General features: G+C 39.3%; 1 long non-coding RNA gene across 1 annotated transcript; it reads left to right on the forward strand.

Annotated features, from left to right (window-relative positions):
- The first annotated feature begins 3,494 nt into the window (after positions 1 to 3,494).
- Positions 3,495 to 12,955, forward strand: LOC148655046 (uncharacterized). The gene is made up of 2 exons (XR_015941176.1): positions 3,495 to 3,772; positions 12,484 to 12,955. It is a non-coding gene; the product is annotated as an uncharacterized LOC148655046 (long non-coding RNA).
- The last annotated feature ends 881 nt before the right edge of the window (positions 12,956 to 13,836 follow it).

Here is a 13,836-nt window from a genome sequence, read left to right on the forward strand (position 1 = left end):
GGCTGTGGGAGGCGCTGGTGGGGGCTCCTGTCCTGGCTTTCCTGGATTCGAAGCTGCCCTATGTGCTGGATACAGATGCCAGTGATACAGGGGTAGGAGCAGTACTAGCACAGAAGGGGCCAGACGGGGAGAGGGTCATCGCGTACTTTAGCCGGGCACTCAATAAGGTCAAAAGGAATTATTACGTCACCCGGAGGGAGTTGCTGGCTGTAGTCTCGGCGGTCCGCCACTTCAAGCTCTATCTGTTCGGGACCCAATTTAAACCGCGGACGCACCATGTGTCCCTCTCCTGGCTGCTCAATTTCAAGGAGCCGGAGAGTCAAATGGCAAGGTGGATTGAGATCCTGCGGGAATACGACTTCACGGTCATGCACCGTGCAGGGTTTCGCCACCGAAACACAGACGCTCTCTTGCGGAGGCCCTGCAAGGCAGCAGACTGCTGGAGCAGCATGAGGAGGCCACCCACGGCGGGGGGGAAGTGAGTACCGCAGCCATGTCCCTGAGCGGTGTCGTGGAAATTTACCTATCAAGGAAGCCACAAGAGAGAGTTCTCACCTGAGTAAGGTCTTTATTTCAATATTGCAATATTGGGAGCCCTGTTGCCACTTTGCAAAGTGCAACCAGAGACTCAATTTGTTACAAGCAGTACAGGGTTTTTATAAGACGTTGCGCTATAAAAAAGCTCAGCGCTTTGTCTCTTCTAAAATTTCCCCTTTCCCTAAGACAAAACAGATTACATCATAAAACGAAAGAAGAAGCACCACTAGATTTGTTATTCAAAGCTTATCCGTTACTTTCAGTTAATCTAATGACCTAGACAGCATATATTGTTTTGGTACATTGTCTTCTAAAGTAACCTTAACAGTGTACTTTGTTGATGCACTGTTTTCTAAAATTCTGCACGTAATGTAGCACAGCAATTATATCCTTGAAATATATTTTCTAAAAGCACCAATATATTTTTTGCAAAGCTCTCTACATTTTAAGAATCAATTAACTTATTAGATTTCCATTTCAATTCCCTCCTTTTTATTCTTGAAAATGATTGAAAGTTAGATTCTTCATATGGACTCCCAGGAGGCTCCCATACTTCGGATTCTTGCGTTCTTATCAGAACATACTGATGCGCAAACATATTCATTACCATTATTCGAAGCATTGGAATAATACATGTCATACAGCAACACAAAAACAGGAAGACAAGTATCACAGCTACTATAATCGGTGTTAGTAACTTAAAGAAAAACATTCCCCCTTTCCCAAACAGTGATTCTAACCAAGAGAGAAAAGCCGGTGTATCTTTAATGCCTCTTTCTTTGTCCACCTTGTCTCTCAGTTCTTTCAAATGCTGAATAGCGAGCGTAAGATTTCTGTAATCATCGTCATTTGCTGGAATATATGTACAACAGGAGTCTCCTACTATAGCACAGACTCCTCCAGGTGCTGCATTTTGAAGGTCCAGCACGAACCTGTTCTGAAGTGCCATTAATCTAACTCCCCTTAATTCTTGTTTGATAGCGTCTAAGCCTAAATAAACGAGTACATTTCATAGTGAGTAATTTGTAACCAGCGGGCATTAGCTACTGCCTGAATACTCAGTCCTGAGGAAAAAATCATTTCAGCTGCAGCAAATAGTCTATTGTCCTTTGGTATTTTAGATATTTTAGATATATCTGGACCATATCTGTCAGCCCAACTGAGAGCGCGTTTAACTAAAGTATGGTTAGTAACCGTGGCATTACAGCGTCCTGTTTTTCCTACTGAGGGGCCACGACCTTTGTTTTCATAGCAATAAGAGTGATTAACCCTTGAAGGCAGGTAAACTGCTACTTAAACAGGAGAATCAGTTTTTACTGATAACATTGAAGTGAATAGCAAAATGCCCTGCTGGATCACTGGGAGAAACGAAGCCTAATGCTACTGTAGTAGACTTATTTATCTTCAGGCTATTTGCATATGGATGCCCCTTTGAGTAGGTCAAATATGTTATGGTGAAGGTGGGAAAAGATCTATGGTCTGGCTATGGAAATCCTGCCACTAGACTTATGCATTCAGAAATGTGACTACCAACTGGTCGGGGAAAAAGTCGCATGGGTGAGGCTGTAGAATGAGGCATTAAAGCACATACATAACAAGATGCATTAAATTTCTTTAACTTTACAGTATGATTTATAAATTTGTACCACAAATTGCTCATATCCCCCTCATTATTAGTTTCATTCAGCCAGTTTGTATACAAAGAAGCTTCGCGTTTAGATTCTTCCTCTTTCTGGGTGGTGACAGGCTTCCACATAAAAAGGAAAAAGGCTGTGCACATCAGTCCCAAGCAGGTGATCCCCATCTGTCCTTGTGGAGACATCACTCCTGCGCTTTGCCCAGTTTGTTTGTGACCTTTTTACAGTGGGAAGCATAAATCCAGGGAACCCTTTCCGGGACTTTCACAGCAGTGGCAGTGGTCAGCAGCACCTGGTACGGCCCCCTCCACCTGAGTAAACACCACTTTCATCAGAATCCATCAGAATCCAGTCTCCTGGCTGGAGTGTGTGGCAGAAGTCCTGGTCTGGTGCAGGCAGCGCAGCTTTAACCTGTTCATGAATATCACTAACAAGTTTAGACATTTTCCAGCAATATGCTACCAAACACTCATCTAAGTGAGGTGGGTGAGGTCTGTGGCCTCCCCCTTTACTTCTGGAAGCCCTATTCTCATGTGGCGTACAGTAAGAACCTCGTGTGGCGAGAGTCCTATGGTGGAATGTGGCCTGGCCCTTAAATACATCAAGACCAATGGGAGGCACGTCAACCAATTCATTCCTGTCTCAGCCATCATCTTTGTTAGTTTATTCTTTATGGTCCCATTTACACGTTCCACCGCTCCACTACTTTGAGAGTGGTACAAACAATGCTGTTTTAAATCAATGCCCAGGCGAACTGCGAGAAAGGTAATGATATTGTTCAATTCTCCAGACGCATCTCAGGAAGGACAAACAGTTTATCCTCCGAGGTTCGTCCAATTTGCTAAAATTGTCCGGGCCAGGATGGAGTTTCAGCAGCCGTCCGCGCTCAGGTTAGTGTCCCATCTGTGTCGCCAATCTTGTCGTGGAAATTTACCTATCAAGGAAGCCACAAGAGAGAGTTCTCACCTGAGTAAGGTCTTTATTTCAATATTGCAATACTGGGAGCCCTGTTGCCACTTTGCAAAGTGCAACCAGAGACTCAGTTTGTTACAAGCAGTACAGGGTTTTTATAAGACGTTACGCTGTAAAAAAGCTCAGCGCTTTGTCCCTTCTTAAACTTCCCCTTTCCCTAAGACAAAACAGATTACATCATAAAACGAAAGAAGAAGCACCACTAGATTTGTTATTCAAAGCTTATCCGTTACTTTCAGTTAATCTAATGACCTAGACAGCATATATTGTTTTGGTACATTGTCTTCTAAAGTAACCTAAACAGTGTACTTTGTTGATGCACTGTTTTCTAAAATTCTGCACGTAATGTAGCACAGCAATTACATCCTTGAAATATATTTTCTAAAAGCACCAATTTATTTTTTGCAAAGCTCTCTACATTTTAAGAATCACTTTACTTATTAGAGTTCCATTTCACCGGGCTGTTTGGTGTGGGCCTAGCAGATCTGGCACAGCAGCAGGAGGCAGACCCCAACATCGGGCCAGTGCTCTGCTGGAAGGTGGTGGGGACCCAGCCTGCGCGGGAGGAGCTCGCTCCTCACCCAAAGTCCGTGAAGGCTCTCTGTGCACTGTGGGAGGCCTTGGAGGTGAGGGACGGGGTGCTGCGCTGGGAGTGGTGGGTATGCTCCAGCGGCTAGGTCAGGTGGCAGCTTGCGGTGCCGCCGCACTTCGGCTCTACGAAAACTCTGCGGCATCTCCAGGGCCACTTCTATTCGGGTCTCTGTCACCGGGCCGTGGAGCAGTTCTGCCAGAAGGGTCCCCCCAGGAACTCACGGGCGCCCCACCAACAACGTCAGGTGGGGGCGCCCATGGAGCGGGTGGGGGTGGATGTGCTGGGCCCGTATCTGCGCACAAAGGAGAGCAGCTGCTATATCCTGCTGGTGGCGATGGACTACTTTACGAGGTGGCCCAAGGCTTATGCCCTCCTGGATCAGAGCGCGTCCACCGTAGCTGATGCCCTGCTGGAGGGAATGTTTGTCAGCCTGGGGGTGCTGGAGGAGCTCCACAGCGACCAGGAGCGGAATTCCGAATCTCAGGTGTTTGTGGGGTTGTGCCAGCACCTGGGGATTAAGAAAATGCGGACCACCCCACTGCATCCCCAGAGCGATGGGTTGGTGGAGCGTTTTAACCGGATGCTCTCCACTCAACTGGCCATCCTGGTTTCGGAGAACAAGCAGGAGTCTACCGGGTGCATCCCGGTGGATTTGCCATGATGTTCGCTGCCCGGAGGAGTGCTGGCACAGCCAGACGGGCCAGATTAAGAGTAGGACATGCAGCAGTGGATGCTGCGAGTACACAGCTTTGCCCGAAGCCGCATGACTCAGGTGGTGGTATGGTAGAAGTGGTACTACGATCTGCCCCGCAGGGGGACCCCTTTTAGACCTGGGGACCTCGTCTGGGTCTACAACCCGCGGCGCCACAAGGGCCTCAGCCCAAAGTTGGCGTCTACCTGGGAGGGACCTGGGGAGGGACCTGGGGAGGTCCTGGAGGTTGTGGGGGAGGTCTGCTACCATGTCTGGTTCGGGAAGCGAGGGAGGGTGGTGGTCCTGCACCGAGACCGCCTGGCTCCCTTTAGGGCTTGTGAGGGGACGATGGAAGGAGGATGAGTGCGGAGGAGTCCGGGGAGCAGCCAGGTCCAGATTTCACCGGGCCAGGGGGATCTGAGGGGCAGACCACCAGACTCCACCTCGACGCAGCAGGCGCACTCGCCGGGTGCAGCGGGGGCTGTGGGATTGTGTGCTGGATGTAGGCAGGATATTCGATGCCGGCGGGATGCCACACAGGTGGGGGCAGTGTAGAGCATTCGCCTGGCACTGCTGCCGAAGAGCGCCCGGCTGGGGTACGCAGCTTCAGTGGGTTGCCAGTTGGGAGTTGCAGAGTGATATGGCTGCTGGCCATGTATTACTACAATTACTACAATACATGTATTATTACAATTAAATGTATTACTTTACATACCAACTATACTAAAAATATAGAGATTACTGGAACTCATTGAATTTTAAAGTTCTTTTCACACAATATTTTAGAATGTATGATTTTAAAAACTTTTTTTGCACATAACTTGTAACTGTAATTCACTACTTTTTAGAAGTGGTGTACACTCTCCAGAGTGCTCATATACCACCTGTCAATCAATGATATTCCAATAATTGGAATGTCCTCATTGTCTGGTGTTTGACCAGGGGTTAAAATCTTGTTTCTTGTTTACTGTCAGCTATCCTTTGATTTCCCCAGGTGAAGCTGTAGTAAGTGAAAGCCTCATCCGCAATACAACAAGATCAACAGAGAATCAGTGGGTTCACACTAATTTATATCCCATTTCTTAAGTGGGTCTTCATCTGGCTCTGTGCCGTCATGGGATCTCCCAAGACATACCTCCGAGTGTCTTGGTTTCCTTTTCCTGAGCATATTCTTCCTTCTGGCCATTATCTGTGCCACAGAAGTGGATGAGTGTCAATTCATACATTTTTGTATATTTTTCTAGCCTTGATGAAATATATGTCAGACAGAATGAAACATACTGTAGTTTTAGACAGCTTTCTTTTTTAAACAGTCACCTCAATAGACTTAGGATATTTGCCATAATTTCTAGTGTTTATTTTGTTTTCTTGGTAACTTTAATTATGAATGATGTTTCATCTACATGCACATACAGTATACACATTTTAGTCAAAAATATAGGAGCAACAGCATGCTACCGTAATACACCATTTTCAAAACCTTCAAGTAGATAGCTGAAGAAATGTTGTGTTTCTTTTCTTCACTTTTGGGCATGGAATACTTGTTCATTTTCAAAACCTAATGACCTTCCTACTGTACAGCACCTATAGAAATACACACCTTTTGCAAAGTAACACATTTTGTGTCCTAACAGCCTGAAATCAAAACCTAATAATTACATACTAAAATTGTTTTCAATATGTATTGTAGAGAATAGTTTCTTTCTTGTTTGGTCTCATTCAGAGGTCATCCAGATCTGGGGTCCATTGATATTCAGTCACACCTACAGCAACTTATTAGATCATTAAACTCATTAGATCATTAAAGAATGATGAGGAACAGATTCCCCTAACTTAGTAACTAAAATTGTTGACTGCACATTGCTCATGGTTTAAGAAGACCTTCATTCAATGAAGCTAGAATAAAACACTTAAAACATTTAAAAATTAAGCATAAAATACTTGTTGGTATACAGTATGTTCAGCATTCAGTAATGTACTGTACATAAACCTTGCATTAGTTTGTTTGAACACCCTTTGTGTTTTTCTGAAGAAAACAACAGCATTTCAATAGTTTATGATTGAACTCTTATAGTTTGGAGATTTGATGCAAGCACAGTATTTTAAAGTATTGAATGTGATTTATTCAGGTCACCCCCCAAAGATTAATTAATAATTAACAATGAAACAAGGGCAAAATGTCAATACAAATGAACATTTTTAATGCATTTATGACTGATGATAGGAGATTCAATACACACAACACACAAAGTCATTGTGTAAGTAACAAACTACACTGTTAATGTATTAACATCATCTGCTATTTGGCTTTAATAAATGTCATTACAGAGTTATGAGGTAATTTTTGTACAACATGTTTGAACTCACAAAGGTTTCTTTGTAACTCTTGGTATTTGTTGGCATGATAGAACAATGAGTTTGTTTTTAGAAGCTGTTGCTCATAAAAAACGTTGTGTCATGCATTGGCACATGTAAGAAAAGGCAAAAAATACACAAATAGTTTAATTTTTCTAATAATATTTCTTTTAGATTAGAAGGTCTGTACTGTTCAGAACAGGTAATAGTTCACCAATAGATGGCAGTCTGTCCTCTGGATCAGAAATGACTTTTCTGGAAACTGAGAAATTTGTATTGCACAACCAAAAAGTTTAGGAATCTTTTAATATTAGGAATAATACAGTGATTTGGTTAAGCACTTGATGGATAATAATAAAGTAAATAATAAAATGTTTTGTTTCACTTTTGAAGGTTTTTGGAAAATAAGTTTTTATTTACAGTATTACATTATGAGGTAGAGCAATGATGTGAGAGTAAATAGAAACATGAATGAGAAAGGCCTTGACACTGTTATCAGAAAGAAGTACATGTCCTATACAATAGACCTCATAACAGCAAGGAAAGTCTGTTGTGACTGACTAAATTCATTTTATAGATGACAATGGTTCCTAATCAGCCCTTACTAGATTTCCTTTCAGTTTTATTAGATATACTGTAGTCAACCACTGTACTTTATTTAAACTGCTTGTGGTAGACTTTTTAGAAGCAATCTCAAGCATTTCTCAGACATGAGATCCATTGTGTTTGATATTTGTACTTATCTGTTATCTGCATTTCAGCATTTTAAAATCTGGAGATTTAGAATTAGCAAGTGAAAGTATATGAGTATTTTCACCTCAAAGAGAGATTAATCGTTTCCTCTGGATTGCACTTTTGTTTACTGTCAGATTCAAGATGATAAATGATGCTCTGTGAAGGGTAGTGTGGCATATACATTCCTCTAGGTTATTTATGTTAGCATAAGTAAACTAACCCATCCATCCCGAGAATCACTTAAAAGAGTAATACCACAGATTATGCATGAATTGTAATACTGTAAATCATAACCTTTATATTTGCAATTCCTCTCTCCTTTCATTGTAACCGAGATAGATAGTATCATTTCGTTTTTTTCTGTAGTTTAAATTGAGTATCCTATAAACACAATTTTAGTTCTTAGAAAAAGTGAATGTTTGGACAGAGGGATCTGCCATGATGTGCTACAGAAAATTAAGAAGTACAGTGACAGTACCTCGTTTTATCTTTGAATTCTGTTGTTGTTACATTCATCATATAAGCCAGAAATATACAGTAGCAGACATTAATTGAATTGAGACAGTTACGTCACATTTAAACAGTCCTGGTTTATTAATACAATTAATAAATTCTAATTTATACAGCCCGTGTCTGTTTTTTTAGATAGTAGAATCTTACACATTCACTTGCTAACAAACTAGAATTTGAAATGTTCAACAGACAGGAAATTGATTGTTGATGTTCATTTTTTTAAATTGCTTGTTAGTGTTTATAAAGACAACTGTGACAAAATAGTGGGCAGATTTCCACCATTGATCCTCCTGGACAGTACATCTTACTTAAATCTAATTGATTTTTTACGTGCTAGTAGTCTGCAGTAAGAGTGTGAATCAGTTTTTATCTAGGAATTATAGATTGGTCTTATTCAATCCCCATTTTGTACTCTCTTGCCATACTGCTGTCATAACTACATTACGAAGCACTGTGCTTGAATTGTTATGATTGTGCTTTCCAATACTATGCTTGCATTTTTGTTTTTTGTGTTATTATATGCACTTAACTAGCAACTTAAGCAGAATGTTTAGAAAAACTTTTTGTAGTGTTTGAGAACCTGCATAATAACCTTTCATGTTATATTGTCTACATACTGTAGTATTAAAAAATTAGTAGCACACCAAAAAAGAAACAGTGGAGTGCTGTGTAACACATATTACTGTAATAGCTGTGTAATAGTCATATTATTAGTCTTTCTTCGAAATATTTTATACACATGGCATTTTACAGCAGGCAAATTACAAACTATCCAATTTGTGTAGGCTTGTGACAGACCAATGTATATTGTGAGCAAAGCAAAAAGAGCACAAATCATTCAACCTACTGTTACGGTACCACCATCCTGCCACCAGGGAGCTTGTGACCCACAGGCACCTACCTCAGACAGACTACCTAGACCTCGTTAACCTATCCCAGCACTTCTTCATCACCACACCTCCCCTCCCAAGCCTACTTAAGCCCAGCTCTCTGGGTCATCCCTGCTCAGTATTACGTTTTCACTTGAGAGTGTCACTTCCTGTTTTCCCATGAGACATTCTTTGCATTCCCCTATTTGGCCTACAGACTTTAGCCCTGTTTTGTGACCATGAGTTCTTAGATTCTTCCTCGGTTAACTTTGTTTTAGGACCTTCTGGTTTTTGATCTATTGCTTTTTGACTTTGACCTCGGATTTACTTGTTTGATCCTGTTGGTAGTCTTTGAGTTCCCTGGATCTGTGTAGGGTCCATCCCTACCAATAATGTAACACGTACCACCCATTGTGTTTTTTATTTTTGTTATTTTTTCTTCAAAAGCTTATAAATCCTTGTTGAAGTTTATCTGCACTGTGAAATTCCTTCACAGCTCAAGATAAATGATATGGCAATCCTTGATGACATGAGAATCCTAAATAAGATTAGACTGAGCGTGAGAAGTACTTTAAACAAATAGTTTTGGGTTTTTCATTCTTTAAGCTAAGAACAACGTCAGAACAAAGTTTTCTACATTGCTATGTTGCATAAAGCAATTGCACAGCGGTATATAGAAAGTATTAATATTTTTAATCAAATAGAAGTGAACATTTCATGTTACCATTAATGTGATACAGTACTTTATGGTTGCTTTTCCATATTTTAAACAATAGATGGCATTACAGCCACATGAACTGTGTAGCACATTGCTTTCTACAGATATAACAAGTATACTAGTGTTAAATACACTTACTGGTAGACTTTACATTTCAAATGGTTTGAAATTTCATATACATCTTTTAAAACTCATTAATACAAATCTTACAATAATGGGTTGCAAACACATTTTATGAGTTTGTGTGTGTACATTTGTATCAGAAAGAGTAGTATCATTGTCTGTTTTTTCAGTAAACAATCTATATATTTTTGCTTACATTTCTTTGTACCCTTTTAATCTTTTTTTAATTGCATTTGCAAGTAGCCTTACCTCCTCTGGAAAACAGATCATTATGGAGATTTGAATTCCCATGTTGAGTTTCAGGTGTTGTTTACAAAAAAAAAATCTCATTAAGTATTCCACTCGTTTCCAAGGCCACACAAGAGTTACACTAAATTCTCCCCACACTTGGATTCAATGCATATTTAAACACAATATAATGCTTCCTTTCTCTTCAGGAAGGTATTGGATGTTTATTAACAGCCTTGGGTTTTTTTCTTTTTCCAAGCATAATGTGTTGAAATTGGATTTGGAACAGCTCCGTATTTCTTAGCTTTTAGACATCGTTGCCTATTTTTAACCTGCTACTATATGTGGATTCTTTCAAATACATTGATAAAATGATAAGGGAGAAACATTTATCATCTGTTGAACTGGCTTTTAAAATATTGGAGGTACAGTAAGAGGTCAAAATCTCATTTAGTTTATATCAAAGAATACCACAATATGACTTGAATCACTTTACTGGCAGAACCCAGGCTCAGTACCCGGAGGCACTTAGATCAGAGTTAGTTGCTTCATTCATATATCATGTAATCATTACTCTCCTGGTGTATCTTTTAATGACTAACAACATGTCATTCACTTTCTATTTATAATTTAAATTGTCATTATTAATAATTAGATTTTTTATAATAATCCAAACTATGCTAATAATCATTCTGGTCTTTCCATATTAGGAATCATGTCATTAACCACACTATATATTTAAGCTTATTTGAAATTATACCATTTAGATAAAGTAAGATCTTGATTAAGTGATTGTCTTCTAATGTGACTCTTGCAGTTTTTGACATACAGGGAGTCCCAGATTAACATCTCTCTTCGATTTTATGCCATTTTGACTTTTTGTGACAGTGGATGTAAAAATTCCCTGACTACAATTCCACCCTTAAAACATGAAAATAACATATTTGTAGTTAAATCATTGCAAAATATCTTTGTATCATAAAAAATCATTAAATATATATTATTTTATAGTTGCCTGTGTTTAAGATGATTATGTAATTTTAATGTCTTTTCTATACCCCAGCTTCAAGTCCTCTGAACTGAAACCTAAAGAAGAGCAGTGACTACAGTACATTAGATATGCAAAAAATAGTAATTTCACTCTATACAGTATTATATGTCTTTAATCATCACACATATAATCCTTAATGTAACTTTATGTAGTATTATGCTGTACTTACTGTAAAAGGTGAATTTAAACAAATTCTGCTGTGTGTACATGATACACTATGAATTCAAAATATTGAAAATTTAAGTTCAATGTTTAAATGAGACTCATGTCTAAAAATGTTGTTAATCACTCACACTCATACAGTACTGCTATTATATAGTACTATTATTAGTAGCTTACTCTCTCTCACACACATACACTCATCACATTTGTTACTTTTCAAATTCTAAGTGATTCTAAAACATTTCAAACAAGCTTAAATTATATTTAAATGCCCAACTTAATAAGCCATTACAATAATTATTCTGTTTACAAATGCAGATGTGAATGTTCTGTTAACTTTCAGATCGTACACTACTGTAGACTTACATTGTTATATTCTGGTCCCAGTAATTGTTGAATACATTCATTCTTATTGAGAAATATGCCATACTTAACATCCTGTGGGGAATATTTATGGCCTCCTGGTTTCCATTAACCCCTATTTCTATTTTTTCTTATGCAAAATAATTCCCAGCTTAATGTTGATTCAGTTAATGTCCCTGTTTTATGGAACCTTTTAAGGATGTTATTTGGGGACCTATTGTACTGATTAATTTAACATGCCATTATTTTTGTTTTTATTTTTTTAATGAGCACTTTACCATTTGTGATGATCAATAGCTATTTATCAGATGATATGGATTAATATGCTTTTTATATGTCTATGTCTTGTATTTAATTGGTTGTAGCCTGCCCAGGGACTACTGATGTAAATGAGCTTTTTAGCTAACTTGGTTACAGCTTAAGAGCTGAGGGCTGTCGCTGTTCAATAAACTAAACAGAAGCTATAAGCGGAGGTCTCATAGGGTTTGATGACAGCATTGCTGTTTGTAGCTATTGTATCTTCCTTAACACTTTTCCAGTATTTCCCATAAGTATTTTGCCTTAAAAGTACCTTAAGTACTTTTAAGTACCTTTAAAAGCTGTACATCCTTTACAATGTAATGATATACTGTACAGTAAAGCACACATGCAGTCTGTATTCTGTTTCTACCCAAGACCATGGGTCCAAAGTCACTGTTCATCATACAATGCAAGATCCACCAAATGAGAGATACAGGTGTATGCAGGTGGGTATCAAAACTATACCTGATAGCACCTCAGCCATTTACAAACTATTAGTTTGATGCTGTACCTTAAAAGTTACAACTTCACTCATTTTGGTTGGCTAGCTCACTGGCTCTTCATGTCTTTCCAACTAAACTGGTAATCTGACTTTACTAACCATGTGTCTTTTCCAACCTCTTTTCTCTGGCACTAGACACTCCCACACAGAGCAAGCAGCTGTCAAGTCGGACCACAGACCACTGACCAACCCAGCCCAGCTTCATCTCCTCAGCAGGAAGTTTGAACTATCAAGGAAATGTGGTCAATTGAGCAATGGATCTTTGAGTATAAAACTTCTTTATTCACATTATAATTCTCAAGAGTTGAACTTTTATTCCAAACATAACTTTGATGTTTAGTTCATGATAGTAAATGTATATTTACTTGTATCTGGGAATATGAATGTGATGTTATTATATGAGACTGATAAAACCTATGAGCAAGAACATAACATATGTTATAGTCAGTGTATTTTAACTCTGAAGTTATTAACTCTTGTCTTTAAAATCCCTGAGTGATCAGTCTTTCATATCACATCAGATCATTTCACAGAAATATTCTGTTGCATCTGTTGTTTGTTATGCATGTTTTGGTGTTATAACAATAAATTGTGTCTTGTATACTGTGTATTTAGAATCTGAGTGTAACACTGTAAGTCATTATGTTTGATTGATTTCTACAAGTCGTCAAGTAGTCTTGCAATTTACTGTTAGAATTTTTTATTGTTATACCAGAATGAAACCCCCCCCCATATAATTATAAAGTCTACAAATAATACAGTATATCCAAGTAATATAAAGCACAGGAGATAATTTAGAGTTTAGAGTGTGGAGCTGTACCCCCAGTGAACTGATAAAGTAAAGACAGAGATTGATATCATGATGATATTTAGGCTGTGGAGTCAGGGGCATAGGGTAGAGATAGATATCAATGACAAAGGGGTTGGGCAGACAAAAAGTAGAAAACAAATAAATGGAGTGAAAAGGGGAATAAAATGAAAATCCGAATGGCAAATTTTAGTGGAGATCTGTAAATAAACAATATTAGGACGAAATAATCCATTCTTTAGTGCTAGGAGAATGTGTGAACACCACTAATGAATGATTTTTGCTTTTAATATCTTAAATGTTTTGATTTATATGTCACGAAAGAGTTCTTTCTGGACCCTATGCAGACGACACAATCCGGGGTAGAGTGAGGAAAACACGGGGGAAAAAGCATGCGGGAGTCGGGAATGAAAACAGGGGGCATGTCCATGGTGCGCAGGCAAACAATCCAAATCAGAGTCCAAAGGGAAATCCAAGAGGAAGGCAAAAGGTCCAAAGCTGGGCGGTCCATCCGAGACGAGAACAAACAGGATTAAAAACCGGAGCGAATCCGGTGGAGGGTCGGGGGGAAAAAGGGGGAAATTAGACCAGACGTTCAGATCCCGGACTCGCTTGGTACGGGAACCAATGCAGAGCCCGGAACAGAGTGAGCGTCTGGGTCTTATAGGGAGGCAGGAACC

The sequence above is a fragment of the Lepisosteus platostomus genome, chromosome 9 (genome assembly GCF_059453375.1).
Source record: "Lepisosteus platostomus isolate fLepPlt1 chromosome 9, fLepPlt1.hap1, whole genome shotgun sequence".
Lineage (NCBI taxonomy): Eukaryota > Metazoa > Chordata > Actinopteri > Semionotiformes > Lepisosteidae > Lepisosteus > Lepisosteus platostomus.